This window comes from Zonotrichia leucophrys, unplaced genomic scaffold (genome assembly GCF_028769735.1).
Source record: "Zonotrichia leucophrys gambelii isolate GWCS_2022_RI unplaced genomic scaffold, RI_Zleu_2.0 Scaffold_59_292226, whole genome shotgun sequence".
Lineage (NCBI taxonomy): Eukaryota > Metazoa > Chordata > Aves > Passeriformes > Passerellidae > Zonotrichia > Zonotrichia leucophrys.
This window is the reverse complement of record NW_026992264.1, coordinates 235,037-256,700: the sequence shown is the minus strand read 5'-3', so window position 1 is coordinate 256,700 and position 21,664 is coordinate 235,037. Positions and strand designations below refer to the sequence as shown.

The window sequence follows — 21,664 nt, the reverse complement described above, 5'->3', positions numbered from 1 at the left end:
CTGTTTCTGTGACCATCTCGAACCTGCTTCGGACTGAGACTCGGGAACACCGAAGGTTCGTCTGCAGCGGCTGGCCCAGCGCCAGAGGGACTGAGAACAGAGCAACCACCCCCGAAGGAGACTTTCTGATTTTGCCGTCTTTCTCAAAGCGGTGTCATCGGGTATTGTTCATTTTGTGTGCTGGGGGATGCTGGGCCAGTCAAATAAACAGGTTCTTTCCACCTCTCTCCAAGGAATTTTTTTCCCGAACCGGTTGGGGGGAGGGGCCGTGTGAGTTTTGCTTTCTGGAGGGGCCCTCCTTTGCAGATTCTTTAACAAATTTGCCCTAAACCTTCACAAAGCACCACCCCCTAGCCGACCCCCCCACCACCTCTATACGTGGAAACCCTTAGGCCCCAAGACCTTCCTGGCCCCCATCCCAGGTGCCCTTACCTAAAATACTCAGAGCCCTTCTCCCTTTGGCTTCTCCTCCCCTCCAGAGTTCCCCCCTGCGGTGCCTCAACTCCAAATCCCCTCCAAGCTCCCCAGCATCAGCACCTAGGGGTCACAAATATTTATTGTGGTACAGCAGAACTGGGAGGGTCTCCACTAGGGTGGAGGTCCTGGGTAGGTTTCCCTGGGACTGGCATGCTGGTGATGGGGGTTCCAGGGGGATCGTGGGTAGGGGTCCTCAATAATCTGAGAGTTGCGGGACTAAGGAAGGGGACCTTCAACCCGGGATGGGTCCCTGAAGGGGTTGTTGGGGATCCTGAGGTGGGGGAGTCTATGGGGTGGGTCAACGTGGGAGGCCTTGGGGGACCCCCTTGGGGGGGGGGGCGGGTCTCAGCATGATGGTCCCATAGGAGGTCCCAGTAATATTATGGGTGTGAGATTACCAGGAGAGACCCCTCAGAGGGTCCTCATTCAGGTGCCCCCCACCTCAGGTCCCCGCAGGCGCTGGGCCAGCTGCAGATCCTTGGGGAACAGGGTGACTCGGCGGGCGTGCAGCGAGCACAGGTATGCGTCTGCCAACAGCCTCACCATGAAGGCCTCTGCTGCCTGTGAACCAAAACCTGAGGGAGGGTCCCCAAAGCTCCCCAGCATGCCCCAACCCCCACACCTTCCCCCAGAGTCACCCCCCCAAACACACACCCGGGGGGCAGGGTCCCTCCAAACCCACCCATGGGTGACCAAAGCACCTTGTGCCTGTAAATGTCTTAGGGGGAGATCGATACCCAGTGACCCATCCTCAATCCCCAACAGACCCTGGGAGTAAGGGACCCCCCCCCACCCAGCACCCAGAGACCCTCTCAACATCCATGGAACCCTGTCCCAGAACCCATAGACCCTCCCCCCAGCTAATGGAGATCCTCCTAGACTCCCCCTCAGCTCCCATCACATACACCCAGCAAACCTCTCAGCCTTATCCAAGCATCCAAAGAGACTTTCCTGGACCTCCTCAGCTCCCAGAGACACCCCCAGCACCCACAGACCCCCCCTGCAGCACCCACAGACCCCCAACCCCCATGGAAACCTTCTCAGTACCCATGAGATCCCCCTCAGCCCCTTCCCTTCACCCCTAAGTCCCTGGATACCCCTGCAGGACCCATAGGACCCCTCCAGCCCCTCTGTGACCTCCCTCCATCATGCCTGGGCCCCCCAAGCCGCACCTCCTGCAGCGCCAGCAGGGCCGTGTTCTGCCAGCGGTAATCGACCCCGTGAGTGAAGAGCAGGCAGAGCTCCCGCACCTGCGGCAGGGAGGGCACAGTGAGGGGGGCACATGGGGGCAGCAGGGTCAGAGGGAGTGCGGGGACATTGGGACAACATGGAGGGGATATGGGGGCATTGGGGACATCCCGGGCTGGGGACACCACCATGGCGATGCCCTGGAGATGTGGTGACGCTGTCCTGGGGACATCCCAGGGACCTGGGGACACCCTTGTTGTGACCCTGGAGACACTTTGGGGACACCCCAGGGAGAGGATCACTGGGGACAGGAGCACCTGGGAATACACTGGGGAGTGGGGACATGGGAACATCATGATGGGGACACCCTGGGATCTCCCACGTTGGAGGCAGGGGGGAAGCACCACTCTGGGAACATCTTGGGAACACCCTTGGCCATGGGAACATGGGGACACCCGATGGGACAGGGGGAGAGTGCCAGCACAGCAGGAGGGGCACAGGGAGCTCTCAATGCATGCAGCCTCTGAAGGATGTCTGGAACCACAGAACGACATTGGAGGATATGCAAGGATACTGGGGGAGGACAGGCCCACTATGTCATGAGGATGGGGAGGACAAGGACATGGGGAGGGCTGGAACAGGGTTGAGGGGGGGGGGCCTGGGGGAAAGGGATGGTCTTGAAGAGTCCCAGGGGGTGATCTGGGGTTCTGAGGGGTAACTTGGTGGGTCTGTAGGAGGTTAGAAAATTGAGGATGGGGTCCATGGGGAGGTTGGAGGGTTCCAGGTTGGATTTTAGGCATCCCAGGGTGGATTTGGGGTTGGATTTTAAGGGGTCCTAGGGATTGCTTGAAGGGTTGCAGTGGGTATTTGGGAGAGTCCAATGGGGAGCTGAAGGGTCCCAGGGTGGATTTGAAGGCTCTGGGGGAAGTTGCAGGGTCAAGAGAGTTGATCTGGGGTGTCCTGGGACAGATTTGGGGATCCCAGGAGAGGGGATCCAGAGTGGTTTGGAAGATCTCACACAATGCTGGAGGTTCTGGGGTGAAATTGGGAGGGGGGGGGGTCCTGGAGGGGTTTGGGGGTCCCACAGTAGATTTTGTGCGTACCTGAGATGATCTGTGTGGTCCCAGGGGAGTTTGGGAGTCCATGGGGTGTACTGGGGAGGTTCTGGGGTGGGAAATCAGGATGTCTGGGGATTTTAGGGATGTGGGAGGTTCTCACCAGGAGAGCAAAGGGGCCAGGGCACAGCAGCAGGCGGGTGCTGCTCTGGTACTTGCAGATCTCCTGCAATGTCCGCTGCCCTGGGCGGCGCCCTGTGGGGGCATTGGATAGGGGTCTGTCGGGGCTTTAGGGGATCTATTTAGCCTGGGGGGCGCAGATGGGGAGCTCTGAAGGAACATGGGGTGTATAGATCTATAGGGCCTGTCAGAACACAGGGGGCTATAGGGGATCTATGGGGGCTATAGGGGCCGGGGAACAGGGTGAGGCTATGGGGGTTATAAGGGATCTGTAACGTCTGGGGGCGAAATAAACAGGGCCAGGAGACTTCTTCTCCTTTTTAATGCCTTTATTAAAAGTGATCAGCTCAGGATTGGGTGGCTTGGCAGGGCTGCAGTCCCCGTCGCGTCTCCCAGGGTGACTCAGAGGAGGAGGACATGCGCAGCTCTGTCCACCGGGGCAGAGCCGGGAGATCCGGTCCTCGTGGGAGCCTTTAGGGCGTGGTGTCCCTGTCAGATGTTGGTCCTCTCAGCCTCGTCGGCCCAGTCTCACCGCCAGGGACGACTCCCATGGTCAGGGCGAGAGGGACTTCGCATCTCTGCAGGCTCAGCAATCGGCTCCTCATGTCCAGACATCACTTTAGTCTCTCAACTCTTATTTGGCTTGTTGTTTTTGGGGTTTTCTCGTTGCATTTTGGAGTCGAGGTCTCAAAGCATGCTGGTCTTGGAGTCACTTTGCATAACCCCCCCAACCTCTCAGGTGTCTTCCCTATGCTGGAAGAGAGCACAGCCTCGGGGAAGGGCCATCACCCCACCCCAGCCAGGGCTTTTACTAATACAAAAGAGGAGATAAGCTACAACGACCCGTGATTACAATAACAAAGCACTAAGAACCCTGGCAGAGACAGAGATCTGGCTTCGTCCCTGTAACTCTTTCTCACAAAAAAAATATTAACTGAATTTTTGTTCATAACAGGGGGACATTGTGGGTATAAAGGATCTATAGAGAGCTAAAGTGATGTCTGATATAGGGGAGTTATAGGGACAGGGAGAATGGGAGTAGAGGGGCTATAGGGGAGAGGGAGTGTGGGGTGACTGTAGGTGATGGAAGCATATAGGGGTATATAGGGTGCAGACTAGGGGCGGAGAAAAACAACAGAGGGAGTCCATAGGAATGCTCTAGAGGGGGACCTGAAATGGGGCTCGATGTAGGAGGTCCATAAGGGGTGTCTATAAGGGGAGTCCTCCACCCCTCATTCACTGCGTGCCTGCGGCGGGGGCAATGGGGGGGCTGGGGAATGCCCGCGCCGTCGGAAGTGGGTTTGGGGCGGGGCATGGTGTGGCCGAGTCCACCGCAGGGTCAGGGCCAGTTCAGAAGGGGACCCAGCGGCTGGGGAAGGGAGAGTCGGGGTGAGCTCAGCTGTGCGGGGCCCCCACGCGCTGCCGGGATCCGCCGCGCCGTTCAAATCTCCCGCCACGCCGCTCGTGATGTCACTTCCCTCCACGCGCCTATCGGGGCGCGCGACCACCCCGTGCCACACCGGACTCCGCCCGCCGAGGGCTTATTAGCATAACTCTGCATGGCCCCGCCCCCAGGCACCCTGCGCCTCGGTGCTGCCAGGGTAGTCTCAGTTACCGTCCCCGTGCGGTGCCAGTACGGGCTCTGTAATCATCCTGGTGTGATCCCAGTCACTCTCATGTGGTTCCCGTTGCTCTCAGTCATCTGCATGGTTCCATTTACGCCCAGAGTGATTCCAGTATGATTCCAGTCCCCTGGAGTATGATTTTAGTGCTTTCCGGTCACTCCCAGTGTGAGTCCAGTATGATCACAACGACTCTCACTATGATCCCTGCCACACCCCCAATGGTCCCAATCAATTCCTGTCACTACTAGAATGATCCCACCATGATCCCAATCACTCCCAGTATGATACCAGTTGCCCCCAGTGTGGTTCCAGACACTCCCAGTATGAACCCAGTGTGGTTCCAGTTTTCCCCCCCTGTATGATCCTAGTTGCCCCAGTTATGGTCCCAGTACCCCCAACATGGTTCCAGCATCTTCCCTTTGCTCCCAGTGTTTCTTCAGTTGTCTCCCAACATGGTCCCAGTAGCTCCCTGTGATTCCCAGTACCCAGTAGGGGTCAGTCAAGGATTACAACTGTCCATGAAATCCATTGGGAGAAGCAGATTGGGGCATTAGTGAACCCATGGTGGCCCAGGTGGACTTTGGGGTCTCTTGAGGGCATTGCCTCGCAGACCTCCCAGCTAACCTCCAGTTTTCCCAGCGGGCAGCCACACTTCTTATTTGACCCCATCAAGCCTCCCAGTTTCCCCTAGCTGTCCACCCAGGCCAGATGTTGAATAGGACCGCCCCCAATGCTGAGCCCTGGGGAACCCAGCAGTGCCCAGCCCCAGCTGGCTGTGGCCCCATTCCCACTCCTCCTTGGCCTGGCCACCAGCCAGGCATTCCCAGCGAGAGGCACCTGTCCCAGCTGCGAGCTGCAGGTGCTCCAGGAGAGGCAGGGAGATGGAGGCAGTGCCAAAGGCTTTGCTGAGCTGCAGGCAGACACACCCACACATGTCCAACACCCACTGGGGTCACCTGGGCGCAACAAGAGATCAGATGAGTCAGGCAGTACCTGCTTTTCCCAAGCCCTGGCTGTTCCCAATGCCCTGGTCTTCCTGTCTGTGCCATGGGTGCTGAAGTCCCAGTTGGTGCCATGTTGCCAATGGGACACCACTGTGCTGGCCATCAGTACCAGCTGTTCTTCAACTACCTCAGCAGTCCCACAGCAGAAGGGTCCTCTGAAAGACCAAGCAAGGGATTCAGCTGTCTTAATTTCTTCTGTTTCCACAGCAGCTTTCCCAAAGCTCAGTGGTGTCCTTTTGGATCCTTGAAATACCTCTCCTGAGGTGATCTGTGCCAAGGATACAAGCAGCCTCTAGGCCAGCAACAATGGCGTTTTTCTGCCACTCATGCTCAGTCAGGAGCTCTTCAGCTTCCAGTATAGTCCCTGTTGGAATCCCCCTGTCATCCCAGAAACAGAGGTGGATTCTGCCCCTGCATGATGGCATCAGGGTGCATTGTGCACCCATGTCAGCTAAAGCCTTGTGCACCTGTGGCTTTGCTGTGCCAGGCCATGGATCCACACAGTCCAACTGACCCCGCTGTCCTTTTTCCACACCTGGCTGGAGCCAGGGCCCCTTCTAGCTCTGATCTTGGTACTTGTTGCTTGCTTCTTGTAAATATGACCTGGAGATCCCTTCCAGAGGGTCAGAAGTAACATCAGACCTTCAATTCCACCTGAAGACTTGCCCAGTGGAAACTGAGTGACATTTTTCCTTGAAGAGTTTTCTGTGGTGGTTAATTTTTCTTCTCAACTCACATACTTGCGCTGCCAAGGAAGAGGTGGGTTTTCCCTCCAACTTCCATATGTCTTCTGTCGAAGGAAGGGGACCAGGACACCAGATGGTTCATCACAGGTCCAATTTATTGAAGAAAGCATCAAACACTTATACAGCAAATAATAAGTTTATGAATATTCTGTAAGCCAAGCAATCTATTGGTTAAACTATACCATCAACTCTTCCTCATTCCTTTGGGCCTACGTTCTCTGCTTCTCATGTCTCGCTGTCCATTTCTTTATCATACTCAGCTAGGCCCAAGGACACGCTATCTTGCAGGTGCAGGACTTGGAATTAGCCACGGTCTTGTACTTTTCCAGTCTCTAGTCAGCTAAATTCCCCACAGTCTTCACCATGGCCAGGCAAGTAAAACCACAGGTTACCTTGTGGTGTGCCCCTCTCTCTTGAGCAGGGGGCACTTGGCCCCTATAGAGTCCAGTCTGTGCTAGTAGAGCATAGGGCACTTCTTTCAGTTGCTGGAGGTCTTTTCCACAGACAAGATGCAAGCCCATAGGGTGAAAAAAAATACTTTCTTCATATTGTGAGAGTTTAGTAACCAAATTATCGACTCTTTGTTCTCCTTTCCATGACATCACTGCCAATGAGTTGGTATATGGTGATGGCACCTCAGTAGGAACTTCCATCACATGTACACTGCACAGGGATGAATGATGGCACAGTGTTACCGTATTTTAGCTGGTTTTTGATAGAGAAACCAACCGTCCCCTGGTTTGACTGACAGGGGCCTTGCCCAGTCACATCTCTCCCAAGGCTGCAGGCATTTCCTTGGCCAGGACCTGAAGGGGAGTAGAGTTCTGAACTATGGAAGTATCCAGATGGGATTTTTCAAATGCCCTATATAAGCAAGGGCTTGGGAAATAAAAGCTGGTTTTGCCACATGAACATTGGGGCTGTTGCAGATTGAATTTATTTTATTGATTCCTTGTTAAGTGGTTTGTTCTGTTGTACCCCCATGTTCTCCCCAAGCTGGTTTACCCCTGGGTTTTATCCTCCCTCAAAGCTGTCCCTCATGCCATTCCCCACCCCTTGTTCCAGCTCTTTCCCTGCCTGTCAAACCCAGCCCTTGATTCCTGAACCTCCCCTGCCACTTAAACCTCAGGCCAATCCCTGTCCTGCAACACCCCTTTGGAATTCCCCTACTCCTGGAGGCCCCATTGGCCCATGTGACCCATCCTCTCCACCCTCCTACCCCAGCTGGCCTGGGGCACTTCGTGTAATCCCCTCACTCATCGCCTGAGGATTCCGTATTGGTTAGCTGTTTGTATCTCCCCCTGACTTGTATCTGTACAAAACCCCTTGCGCAATAGAGTTAGGGGGTCTTTGTCATGCTCCCTTCATCTGGAATAAACTGTTCCTTGTGGAACCTCAAGATGGAGAGCATCCTCCTTCCTCTTGTGCCTGCTCCCTGTCGTGGCTTGTGTCTGGCACCTTAGAGCAAGTGGCTATAAAGGTTCTGCCTCTGGTAAATCCCCATACCGAGACAGTTCCCCTCTCCTGGCATGGCACCGGAGCTCTAAGAGCCAGCCCGAGTTCTGGCAGTCACTTCAGGGATGAGTGATCTTTGTGTCCTGCCAACTTCCCCACCCCACCACCGAACACTCACAGCATGGGGAGCAGGACAGAGCAACTGGAGATAAACCAGGAGGAAGGCAGGGAGAAGGTTCCCCACTGGACTCCATAAAATTACATCACAGAACCGATCTAATTGCCTTCCATTGCAGGGTGTAGAGGTTCAGAGACATCACACCATGACCAACATGATGCAGTGAAGCCAAATTTATTATCCCTAAAAAGACTATATTTATAATAAATCTCTACTGTCCACGTGTCTCTAGCTAATACATGATTGGTTAATCCTAGCTGTTCATGCGTCTAAATTAAAATGCTGATTGGATCATCTAATTTTTCACACATCTTGCTGTGGTTGTCTGGCCCACCCATGACTCACATTTTTCTTACTTTCCCAGGCTTGCTGACAAACTTGCTGAGTGCTGATGATTCTTCTTCTTGTATCTCTTTCAAGGATATACTGACCCCATTTCTGAATATGTCCATCATTCATTGTTTGTGAACGTGTTCATTGTCCACGATTACAAGCAGGCTGGATTGTGTATCAGCTGAATATGGTCATTGTCTTGCCAAAACTCCTCAGTCTACAAAAAACTCTCAACAGTTCCCCGTTTTTTGGTTTTTTTTGCACAAGCCAGACCGATTTAAAAGCACGGTCAATTACTTTTTGCACACAGAGTAGTAAGCAAGGCACTATAAGCAGAATTGAAAAAAGAATACAAAGTACCATAATAACAAAGAGTACTAAGTCCTTGAGCCATCCCTTTATTTCCCTGGATTTTAGCCACTCATCAAAAGAATTCTCAACAACTGTCAGCTTTTTCATATTCTCCTTAAGCAATGACAGTTTCTTGTCAACAGATTCAGAGTGGTCAGAGAGATTCATACAACACATCCCTTCAAAATCTTCACACCCATCTCCTTGTGCTAGCAACAAAAAATCTATAGCAGCCCTCTCCTGTAACACAGCATGGCGTATGCTACCTACATCAGTGGGTAATCTCATTCAGTATTGCAGAGGTAATGTTAATTTGTTTGTCTGTCCAACAAGCCAATAGTTTGAATTGTATAAAGGCCTGTGATGAAGCTACTCCTGGTGTAAAAAGTGATGCCAGTATAACCAAAGGCATATTCTACAATTCTACATTATCCTTACAGTCTGAGCCTAATAGATGCACACTACGTTTTGGACGTTGGAATTTGTGCCTGATGTCAAGCATCTCTTGAATGCTAGGGGCAAACAGTGTCAATTTCCCAAAAGAGCACGGTGCTCCTCATGCGTTCTGAGGAATCGCAGGCCAAGCTTTATCTCCACAAATGAGGAAAACTCCAGGAGGTGACATCCTTGCAGGTTTTGGTTTTAGGGATATGGATCATGTCCAATTGGCATAGTATGCCACGGTATTGTAATACCAGGAAGAAACAGAAGATATCCAAGTGCTATCATCTCTGGGTTTTTCTGATTTCTCCCTAATCAGCTCTTTACCCTTGTGGTACTCAAAGAACAAACAATAATTTCCTGGCACTGATCCCAAAATATCCAATTCCTGTGGTCACTGACTTGTAGTCTTTAAACCTTGAGCGATTGTAAATGCCTGAACTCCTAAAGGATTTCTAGGGATTTTTTTTTTCACACCAATTTTCTGTTATCATCCCATTTTTATTAGTACACCAATTTGACCAGGCCTTACTTAAGTTGCCATAAATTTGAGCTCTGGCCCAATTTCCAAATTCTTCCATTGAATCTAAAGGAATTCCAATTAAACAGGTGCCAAATGGATCCAAAGGTGTAGCTAGTGATAAGCAGAAAGATTCTTGCTCTGTTTTGTTAGCCTATGTAACTCACATGGTTAGCTCGTTGCTCTATATTGTATACTCCCTGCATTTCCTTAATCACTCCACTAAGCAACATTGTTAATATTTGCCAGACTGGTGCCACTGTTGCTCTTGTCGTCCATCACGCCTGCGCTTTGCCCAAATTGCTTTAGCTTCTTCTCACTCCAAATCTCTCAAGGGATGGATTTGTGGTATTGCTATTCTTACTCTCCATTCTGTAGCGATTATCTTGCTCTCTAGTACAATTTAGTTTACTACAGCAATTCAAGAAAGTTTAAACTGCAACCACAGTAACAATCTTTGCTCATATACTTCTGTCAAAGATACATCTTGGAGAAAACTCTGATATCCTCCTGAGGTACGCCCTAAAAATTTAGCTAATGGTACTCTCAGGGTACTAGTATTAAGTATGTGAAAGCAGTTATTGCATATTAGGTTAATAGGCCTAAATTTTTGCTTTTCCCCTCGGACCACTGCTAAATTATGCTCTTGACAAACTTGTCACTGAGTTTTTAAGTTACACTTTATACAATGAACCTTAAGCCATGGCTTACAACCATGAAGATATCAAGCACTTACTATCTGACTTAAAATTTGTGATGAAAGTGAAGGTAAAAGAAGTCTCTCTATATCTAACCCGTGTGTATTAAGCTTATGTGGAGTTGCTCGTACTTCCTCAGCATACTCCAGCAAACTTGGTAGGTATTCCAACCATCGTTCAGCTGTCAGCTGTTGAAGAATCGGATTCAGGGTCATCTGGAATTGGTGCTTTCGCTGATTCTCCGCCTCTGGACGCAACATGCGTTGATAGCAATGGTTTCACCCACTTGGCTGGAATCCACCGAATGCTTTATCTGTAAGTAAGCACATAGAACCTCTTCCTCATAATTTGACTGTAGCTGGTCCTTTCCACACCCCTGTTTCTGGACTTTTGAACATGACCTGAATGCCGTCAGGCAATTCCTCACTTGGATTACATGTGAGGGCACCATGCACAAGAATAGGTGGATCTTCCCTATCTCCTGTTGTTCTAAGGTAATTAAGTACAAAAATAGCTTTAGCTGTTTTTTCCTCAGGGCATAACCCTGGAGTTCCCCCTTTTTGTTTTTGCAGCATGCCCTTGAGCATCTGATGGGCACTCTCAATAATTGCCTGTCCAGTAGGATTGTGAGGAATACCAGTGTCACGTCAAATACCCCATAAATTACAGAAATGTTTGAATCCTAAGGAACAGGAAGCAGGACTATTGTCAGTCTTAAGGAGACACCTATGGCAAAGCAATTGTACAAATTTTCTCAACATGACGTCTCACCTGTTAAGGGAGTAGCCCATAAAACACAAGCATAGGTATCAATGGAAACATGTACAAATTTTTTCTGACCAAATTCTGCTACGAGTTACATCCATTTGCCATAATTGCAAGGGTTGAGGACCCCTAGGGTTAACACCAGTGCCTAAACCAGTGCTAGCTCATTGACAGGTCAGGACAGGATGGCACAATTCTAGAAGCATCAGTAAGGGGAATAGCAAATTGTTTACCTAACATTTTTGCAGATCGATGAAGAAATGCATGGGAAGTTTTGGCTTGCTGAAATTTATCAGAGTTTGGCATTGGCCAGACAGTGGCTACTAACTGATCAGCTTGAGCGCTACCTTTAGACAGACCAGGGAGAGCTTCATGACTACGAACATGAGTAATAAAGTATTCCAGCCATCATTGATTTAGGTTTTTAAGCAATCAGCTTAAAAGGGAATACAAATGCTTATTACTCACCTCCTTCAGTACTGCTCTTTCAAGGTGTTGGACACAGTCAGCTACATAAAGTGAATCAGAACAATGTTAATGGCCTCATTATTCCAATTTTCAAAAGCCCAACTCACAGCTTTCAATTCTATTGTCTGCAACATATATTTTACCTCTCCAAAAAATGACATGCTTTTTCCACACTTTGTCTTGCTGCCAAGTGCAGGCAGCCCTTTTGGACCTTTTACCTGCATCTGTAAATACTGTCTGCCCAGACACCGGACAGTCAGATCTCCAGGGTCTGTCTTCCAGACGCTGATGCTTCACTAAAGATAACACCCAGTGCCGTGGATAAGTATTGTGAACTTTACCATCATATCCAGCCCAAGCTATCTGTAACGAAACAGAATGTCTAATTCCCCATTCAAGATACCAGTTAGCCATTGAATATGGTTCATGTCCCCAGATTTCCAATATTCTTCCATCTGCCCTTCATCATCAAATGAGCAAAAAGTTCCAGTTGAGTGGTAATAGTTCTAGATTGTTTTACAGGTAAAAATACCCATTCCAAAATAACTAAAGGATTAGCCTGAGTTTTAATCCATTGACAAATCAAGGCAAAAGGATGCTTGGCATAATTGTCACTCTCCTTGCTCTCATTGATGATCATCAATTGAAATGGAACATGCTCGATCAGAGGATGTGCATACAATGTAGCAACCTTTGTGGCAATGTGATCCAAGGCCTGCTGTTGTCTCTTATCCAGGCTCTGGCATTCATCTGTCCGAGAAAAAGTGCCTAGTACCTCTATTAATGGTCCAAGTTCTTGGTTAGTTATCCCACAAACAGCTCCAATCCATTGAATATCCCCCACTCACTTCTGGATACCATGTACAGTTTTAATTTCAGTGGTAATGGTGAGTTTCTGTGGCTTCACTATAGACTGATCAATTGGCCACCCAAGATATTTCCAAGGAGCAGAATATTGCACTTTATCAGGAGCAATTTTTAAACCCCTTTCCTCTAGCAAAACTGTCATGGTTTTTAGAACAGTTACAGAGTCTAATTGTTTTCCAGCCACTAATATATCATCCATGCAGTGATAGGTGATATACTCAGGGAATTGCTGCTGAACAGATTCTAATGCCCAAGCAACATAAATTTGGCACACCATAGGGGAGTTTTGCATGCCTTGGGGCAAAGAAATCCATTCATACCTTTTGTAGGGTTCTGCCTTCTTGATAGATGGAACAGAAAATGCAAAATGACTCGTGTCATCTAGATTCAAGGGAATGGTGAAAAAACAATCTTTGAGATCAATAGATTCTATGACTCAGGTATCATAGTAAGAGATGGAAGACCAGGTTGCAAGGCACCCATCCTTAGCATTACTGCATTAACAGCATGTAACTCATGGAGCAACCTCCATTTCCCACTCTTTTTTGGGATGGCAAAAATTGGAGTGTTCCAAGGGCTAGTGGATGCCTTTATGTGCCCTTCCTCAAGCTCTTCTTGCACTAATTGTTGGATTATGGGCAGCTTTTCCTTCAACAGAGGCCACTGATCAATCCACACAGGTGTATCAGCGGTGTAGCTGATTTTGAGGATTGGCTGCCTTCTAGTGGCCGCTGCTAAAAAGGCTGTGTGACAATGGCCACTTTTAACTGGCCTAAGAGATCCCTACCAAGCAAACCTAATAAAGTACCAGGAGTTTGCATGACATAAGGTCTTGTAGATACATTCACTCCATCTCGGAAAGTAAAAGTAATTACTTCTCTGCTCATCTGAGTTGCCTGAGTCCCTCCAATACCCGCAATGCCTAAAGCAGTATTGACCAATGCCTAATGTTTTGGCCATATTGTGTTTGAAATGATGGTTACAACAGCTTCAGTATCAATTATGAGTTTCTTAGTAATGGAATCACCATTAGGATGTGTCAGGGTTACCTGTTTGTCTGGTTTACCTCTTGTGATGTCCATGGCCCAATATACTTCTGGTTTACCTGTGGAACCAAAGCTTCTTGTTCCCCATTCCTTACAGCCTGTATAGGGGACACAAGACTTAGAAGAAACAAGCTGAGCAATTCGTGAACCTTTGGGAATAGATACAGGAGGGGAAAATGTTCTAACCATAATTTTAACAACCCCTTGATAGTCTGGAATTGCATCCAATCCCTTTTTACTGGCAGATGATCTCCCTAACAGAAAAGCACTAAGCCCATCCCCCAAGGGTCCTTTTACATTAGTATCTATCAGGTGTACAGCACAGTCGGTGATGGTAACATCTACTGTGGTTTCCATGTCCACTATGGCACTTCTAGAAATTGATGATCTGAGTGAGCAAAGTCCTCCTCCTCCTCCATGGGAGGCTGAGCTATCCAGGCAGCTCTCTGTACTTGTTTCTTTACCCACAGAGATTACACGCTCCTAAGTTTGTTTCCCTGGAACCGACATTCTTTAGTATTGTAGTTATCTTTTTTGCAGATAGAACAAAATTTTTTCATAGTTGCAAAGGGACACTAACTCCCAACATGTCCAATTTTACCACACTCAAAGCATTTAATGTTCTTTCCTTTGGCTCTCTTTTGCTGTTTAGAAAGCAATGGTTTTACTGCATCCTGTACTGCAGCAGCTACATAGGCTGCTTTTTCTCTCTCTGTAGTTCTAGCCATAAGTTCTGGCATTTCTGTAACATCAGCTCCCTTCTTTAATGTTCCCAAAATCTGACGAGTTTTAGCATTAGCATTGTCAAAAGCAAGCATATTAAACAATTGTACCTTTGTGTCTGAATCCAAATCAAGACGATTATAGATAGCTTCATGCAATTTGTCTACAAATTTATCAAAGTCCTCATTCCTTCCTTGGCAAAACTGTGTAAAAGACATGGTATGTAACTTATCTGGAAGTGCAAGGATAGCATTATATGCTAGTTGTAGGCCCATCTGTAAGACTCGATCAATGCTCTTAGCCTGGGCAGTGGCAGTAGCCCCGGGCCCTTTGCCAAGTAACTGTTGTGCTCTTAAACCATACAGAGGATCACCCTGCACTCTAGGTCTTGCTGCTTCTTGAGCACACTTTTCCTCCCAGCTTTTATGAAACATCTCCTGCTGATGGGGTGGCATTATAAGTCTTATTAGGGTATGCATATCAGCTGGAATTAGTGTTAGATGGAAAAATATACTGCAGAAGTGGCTGTGCAAGTTGGGATTTCAAACCAAATTGTGAAACTGCAACTCTCAACTTTCCTAAAATCTTCCAATTGAAAGGTTCTCAAACTCTACTTGCAGCATTAGTTACTACAGGAAAACCTTCTACATCATTTGAGAGAAAAGTCCCTTCTACAATAGCTTCTGTAGTAACTCCCTTCCACTTTTGTTTCTGAGCTGCTTCTATTTCAAGGTCACATTCCAACTCTAATTCCACATTCTTTACAGCGTGGAGGGAGGATTTCGTTTAACCAGCTTGAATACTGGCTCAGAGACAAAATGAGAGGATGGTAACCACTTTCCTGGTTGTCTGTCTGAACCTACTATCATTGGCAAGTCCATTTTCTCAAAAGAATAGTCTCTTTTGGGGACAACTGAATCCTTTTGTTGAATTACCAATTTTTGCAAAGTGTCCACTAAGGATTTTAAATCCTCTGTGATAGAAGCATTATTCATAACATATCCTTCCTTATCCTTTTCACTTTCAGCATGTTTAGTTCCTAAGTTACTGTTATCAACAGCTTCTTCACTCTGAGTACAACTGTCCTTTGGTCTGCAGCCTAACCCCCCTTGAAGAGGCAGCAGCTTCCTCATTCCCGCTCTGAGCTGAGTGTCATGCTCGATTCTGAGCTGAGGGCTTGTGGGCTACCTGAGGGAATATCTAAGGTGGTAGGAAACAGTTGCTGAACTGAAGTTACTGGAAATGCCTGAGGCTGTTTAGACTCAGAGGTAATGGCTGCACAAGCCGCAGCAGCAGCTTTCCTCTCTGCTTTTAAGGCTTGCAACACCTCTATGACAGTTTTCTACAAAGTAGCATATTTAGACACCTCTTTCGCCTCACTCCTGCCAGATGCAATACTGTCCCACATTCGCCCCGCAACTTGCCACGTCAAAATCTCAAAAGCAACCTGTGTTTCTGCTATGAGATTATAGTCCCAAACCCAGTGTAATAGTCTCTTCAAATTGGAAGCATCATACTTTTGTTCTCTCTTAGAGAGGATATGTTGGAGAAGTTTCTGAATACTTTCCCTTTCATGTTCAGACCCCATCTCCTCCCTGGCCGCTTGCTTTATCAGGGTGAGATTCAAGTCATCTACGATTGGAGCTCCAGTAACCTTTTCCTCTCACCGGAGCATTGAGGATACTTTCAACCGGCTTCTCTGCTCCTCGAGGGTTGGCTCTGATCCTCTGCACATCAGCCAAATTGCTGACCTCGAGTCCCTTTAGTGCTACGACATTGGGCCTGCCCATGTTCTCCACCAGAAATGTGGGGTGCGGAGGTTCAGGGACATCACACCATTGTTGGAGATTTTTTCAGGGATGGCTTGGAAGGCAGCTGTGGGGGACAGGTTCTCACAGCCTGTTTCTGTAAACAGCAGAAGTTCTCAAGTTGTTTTTAATTACAAGTAAAAGTGACAAACATGAAGGCCTTGAGAACCTTGCATATCAGAGTTCTCAGGCAGCTTTCTCATAACAAGTGGATGTTCTATCTTTGGCTGTTTTGGGAAAGCAAAAATAATTTTGAGAACCCAAATCTTGGTATTGGAAACATAAGGAGGAGTTGGTATGTTATCTCTGACCTATTGTGAGCTCAGATTTTGCAATATGCATGAACTTAATTAACACGATTATAAAAAGTGACTGATTGATGAATAAACCGGAGTTGATGCTGATCAATGAAAGGTGGGTTTTCTCCCTCCATCTTCAATATATGGTGACCTCCTCGACGTGATATTGCAACACCACGAGAAGATGGAGTAAAAAGGGATCGGGTTCCGTGGTCCGAAGCTGCAGCCGGGACAAGAGCAGCCGCGGAACAGCAGAAGCGTGCAGAGAAAAAAAAAAAAAGGAGGAAGAAAAGACACCAAGACACGCCGTGCTCCAGGTGTTCGTACCAGACGAGCCTGGCCAAAAAGTGTGTCCGCGACCTTGAGAGAGCTGCAAAAGCGCGCGCTTTCGATTTAGAGGTAATGGGAAGGCAAGCCACATATGATCTTTTTATTGCTTTTTTACAAAAGAGACAGATTAAGTGGATGAATTTGCAAAAGGATTTAACAGGACTTTGGACTGACGGCTGTGCTGGGGGGATTTTCCTTGTCCTCCATGAGGTTTACGAGTTAACGGGATGGCGTGAATTTGGTGATTTATCATGGGACAGTGATAAACTGTCAAGACGTTGAGCAGCCGCGCTGAGCGACCGCCTGTAATGCTGCGCTGTAGCGGCGATAACAAAGGCAGCGGCGAGGAGAAGCCACGCCGCACGCCGAGAACCGAGCCGAGCCGCGGGGGGAGCCGAGGGTGGCCGAGCAGCCGCGGGAGCCGAGAGCGGCGAGAGCAGCCGCGCCGCGCCCCGCGCAGAGGAAGCCGCCGTGGCTGCAGCGCGGACAGAGCGCGCACCAGCACCACCAGCGCCATGGCCATGCCGAGTCGAGACAAGCCGCTGCTGCGCCGTGACACCAGAAGTTTTTTCGCCCGCTCCAACACCACGGGGAGCGCGGGGCTGCCGCGGGGGGCGGCGGCCGTGCCCAGCAGCCAGCACCAGGCAGCCACCAGCAGCCCCGCGCGGAAGAAGCCAGGCCGCGCCGAGCAGCGCGGGGGGACTCGGTCCCCCTTCCGACACGCGCGCCGCGGGAGCAAATAAACTCTTGGTAGCCCCGCTCTAATTTTAAGCTACTTAAATCTGCTACCTTAGTTTATATGTATTTCATACTCATTTTCTTAAGCTTTGGGTTTTTTCCTCTCCTGCTCAGATATGTGAAAACTCCTCTTACACACAGAAGAGGTAGACTGCAAATTAGTAGTAAGATAGTCACACTTTTTACCTTTCCTTGCTGCTACAAACAGAGCCTTAGCTGTGAAAGGCCCAGGGCTAGAGTGCACTGGGTTCCTTCTCTTAAGTTTTAGGTACCTTTTTTGAGTTTCAGAATACTTCAAGTATCCACTCTCTAATAATAATAGTTTCAAGAGGTTTTGCATTTCAAAGTGCAGACAGATATTTCTATCAAGTTTTGGTTTGATCCTAAATGCTGCTTTTAAAGATTTTAAACAGTGTTTTATTCCAGTGGTATGCAATGTAGCTTTGCTGCTCCCTAGGAAACACACAATGAAAAAAAAAAAAAAAAAATTAGAGGAATAATTAAGAAATGAGAAACCCAGAGGTTTTTGATGACATGGTTTTAGCTCAAGCCCTGAAAGCTAAATTAAGAGCAGTCAAGAAAAATAGTTTTGGTATAGATTAAAAGTTTTACTGAATTACTGATATAGAAGGTAATGCATGAACACAAACTTTAAATAGTGTATGTGTTTTAAAGATTTAAGCTGAAAAATGTCTATTTTACACAAGGAAAACATCTGTTGATGTATTTCCTCGAAGAGGCATTTTATAAAAATGCTATATAATTATTTTTAAATAAGAATTGTTTCCTTTCTCTGAATCCAAAGGAAATGTTTGTTTTTAAAAGTGGTGCTTCCTACTTCAAGGCCACTTTAGAAGGTATAATAATAATATAAATAAAATAATAAAATATTAAATAAATAATAGAATAAAATAATGATAAATAATAAAATTAATAATAATAATATAAATAAATAATAAAATATGAAATAAATAATAAAATAAAATAATGAAAAATAATAGCATGAAATAATGATAAATAATAAAATGAATGATAATAAAATAAAGTGAATAATAATAATAATAAAATAATAATAAAAATATGAAATAAAAAATTTGAAATAATTAATAATTTCAAATTTTAGTTAATAAAAGCATGGTTTTTAAAAAAAGCATGTGATTAACAAAAACATACAGCATCTGATATTCATTTTGGGATAGCACTTGTTTTCTATCATGATTGCCGGCAAACAAATTTTGTTGACCAAAAGTTTTCTGTTAAGATTAAAATTATATTAAGTTATATAGAATTTAAAGTCAGTTAAGTTTTTTTAAGTTAAAAGGTTTTAAGTATTTTAATAGGTGATTGAGTTTGAGTTCTGTTAAGTTAAAATATTTAAAAGTTTGGGTATTTTGGGTCTAGGTGCTATTTAGTTTAAGCAATGTTAGATAGATTTATGCTTTTATGATAAGCATTTATTTTATGACCTGTGTGCAAAGTGTTATTGTGAACATTAGAGAGATTCTAGTTAAAAGAAACAATTAGAAGCATTTGTGAGTAGAGTTGTTTTTGTTTAAAATATATCTGCTGTTTGAGAATAGAAAACAAACTTCCTTTAGCTTATTTTTATTAATCATATTAGCACACCTGAGTTTTGTTTGAGCCTTATAGCACATATAACTTTTCTGATTTTTGTTTAAGTTTATTAGAGTTAATTGATTTTACATATAAGTTTTGTTGATCTTAAAATAAGTCTGTTAAGTTTAGATATTTTAAGTGTTTTAAATGCATGCTAATTTTTCACTACTCCAAATCAACCAAGGACTGAGAAATAACCCAGCTGATGCCATTTGAGCCAAATGACTAAAGGATTACAGTCTGTAAAACTGATCTTGAACTTTTCTGAGAAACCCAAGGAAAAGGTGGATGTGAAAACTTCAAGGACACAAAGGATCATTTTTCAGACTCGCCAGTTTGCCTCCTCCCCAGGTGCACATGAGGGAGGACAGCTGACAGCCTTTTAACCCTTTGAAGTAAAAGCCATTGCTCGGACCATGGCTGGGGGACCTTATAGAGATACTGAATGTATTTCTGAATGCTTTTGTTTGTTTTGCTTTGTATTCTTGGTGGTATTCAAGATATGGTCAGAAGAATGATAGAAAAACCCAACATACCAACCTCCTTGTACAGAAAAGAAAAAACCGGGAATTGTTGGAGATTTTTTCAGGGATGGCTTGGAAGGCAGCTGTGGGGGACAGGTTCTCACAGCCTGTTTCTGTAAACAGCAGAAGTCCTCAGGTTGTTTTTAATTACAAGTAAAAGTGACAAACATGAAGGCCTTGAGAACCTTGCATATCAGAGTTCTCAGGCAGCTTTCTCATAACAAGTGGATGTTCTATCTTTGGCTGTTTTGGGAAAGCAAAAATAATTTTGAGAACCCAAATCTTGGTATTGGAAACATAAGGAGGAGTTGGTATGTTATCTCTGACCTATTGTGAGCTCAGATTTTGCAATATGCATGAACTTAATTAACACGATTATAAAAAGTGACTGATTGATGAATAAACCGGAGTTGATGCTGATCAATGAAAGGTGGGTCTTCTCCCTCCATCTTCAATACACCATAACCAATATGATCCACTGAAGCAAATTTATTATCCCTAAAAAGACTATATTTTATTATAAAACTCTACTGTCCACGTGTCTCTAGCTAATACATAATTGGTTAATCCTAGCTGTTCAAATGTCTAAAATAGAATGCTGATTGGATCATGTAATTTTTCATGTGTCTTGCTGTAGTCGTCCGGCTTACCCATGGCTCACATTTTTCTTACTTTCTCAAGCTCACTGACAAACTTGCTGAGCCCAATGACTCTTCTTCTTGTATCTTTTTCAAGGATATACTGACCCCATTTCTGATTATGTCCATAATTCATTGTTTGTGAACATGACCATTTTCCATTATTACAAGCAGGCTGGATTGTGCATTGGCTGAATATAGCCATTGTCTTGCAAAAACTCCTCAACCTGCAAAATATTCTTGACAGGTGTTTCTTATTTGCAGGGACAGAGCATGGCCCAGTATCACTTCACACATCAAAGGTGGACTTTGAAGCTTGGAGAGGCTTACCTTGCTGGCACCCAACATGAAAATGATTCATAGCCAAAGAGATAGAGTGAAAAGATCTATGCACTACTTCGAATCTGATTGCAAAGACTGTTATGTATTGGAGTAAAAACAAGACAAAATCAGCCTCCATCTTGTGCCCTTGGGTGGCTGAATCCAAAGCCTTAGTGATAGTATAGGGATAAAAGGTTTCTAAAATCCTGGAATATTCGGGGGAGTTAGAAAGGAAGGATAGGCTTCGTAGGTCCTGTGAAAATGTTGAGGGAGACCCTGGGAAAATGTTAGGCTGCACCTGTATAATCATTTAATGACTATGATAAATGATATGATTGTTAGATGCGATGATTGTTTGGTAATTGGATATAATAACTGTTTAATCGTAACAAGAATAATGAGAACTTATGTTAGGGGGGTTTGATGGAAATTACGGAAATCCATTCTTGGATGAAATCAATGTATACAATAGAACAATATAAGTTTAATAATTAGTATGTACTTATATAACGATAAGTGTATAAAACCATGTTCATCCTGAATCCATGTTGTAGTCAGATTTGGGTCTGTGTCCCTGACACCCAGAGCTCTTCAATAAAAGCACCTGCGTACAATCATTCTGTGATTATGTGTTCCTGAACGCTAACATTAGGACAATTAGACTGTCTTGGGTGCCTAAGTAAGCAAACCAATGCTACCTCCCTTGCATTGAGTGGCCTGCTGTCAGACGTAGATACCATCAGACACACTACCTTGCAAAACAGGGCAGAATAGACTTTCTACTTTTGGCACATGAGCACAGCTGTGAGGACTTTGAGGGAATGTGTTTCATTAACCTCTCCCGCCACAGCAAGTCAATCCACAGCAGCATTCAAGTGCTGAGGGGAGGGTTTGAGAAGCTTCAGGTGGAAAACAAAGACTGGTTGAATAAACTCTTCAAATCCTGGGGACTGAAGGGTTGGATGATGTCTTTAGTCAAGATGGGACTGTTAGTTTTCTTGGTTGTTGTTGCTGTGATGTTGGTTGTTCCATGCTTGTTTGGACGTTTTTATAGTTTTGCAAAATTCTTTCAGCTCCATTTTTGTTAGGAAACAGAAAGGAGGAGATGTGGGTATTGGCCCAGCTGTGACTCGAAGTCAGCCAGATTTTACCCCAAAAGAACTGGGCATTAGTTTCAAGCCCTGGGAATCATTTGTTTAATTTAAGGTAAGCCTGAGAGTTCCCCCATAAGCCCGTGGTGTTATTATGTTAAGTTGTCCAAGTTCTGCT

General features: G+C 46.1%; 1 pseudogene; it reads right to left on the bottom strand.

Moving 5' to 3' along the window:
- Positions 1-903: 903 nt before the first annotated feature.
- LOC135460588 (histone H3-like centromeric protein A) lies at positions 904-4,327 on the bottom strand (annotated as a pseudogene).
- Positions 4,328-21,664: the final 17,337 nt, after the last annotated feature.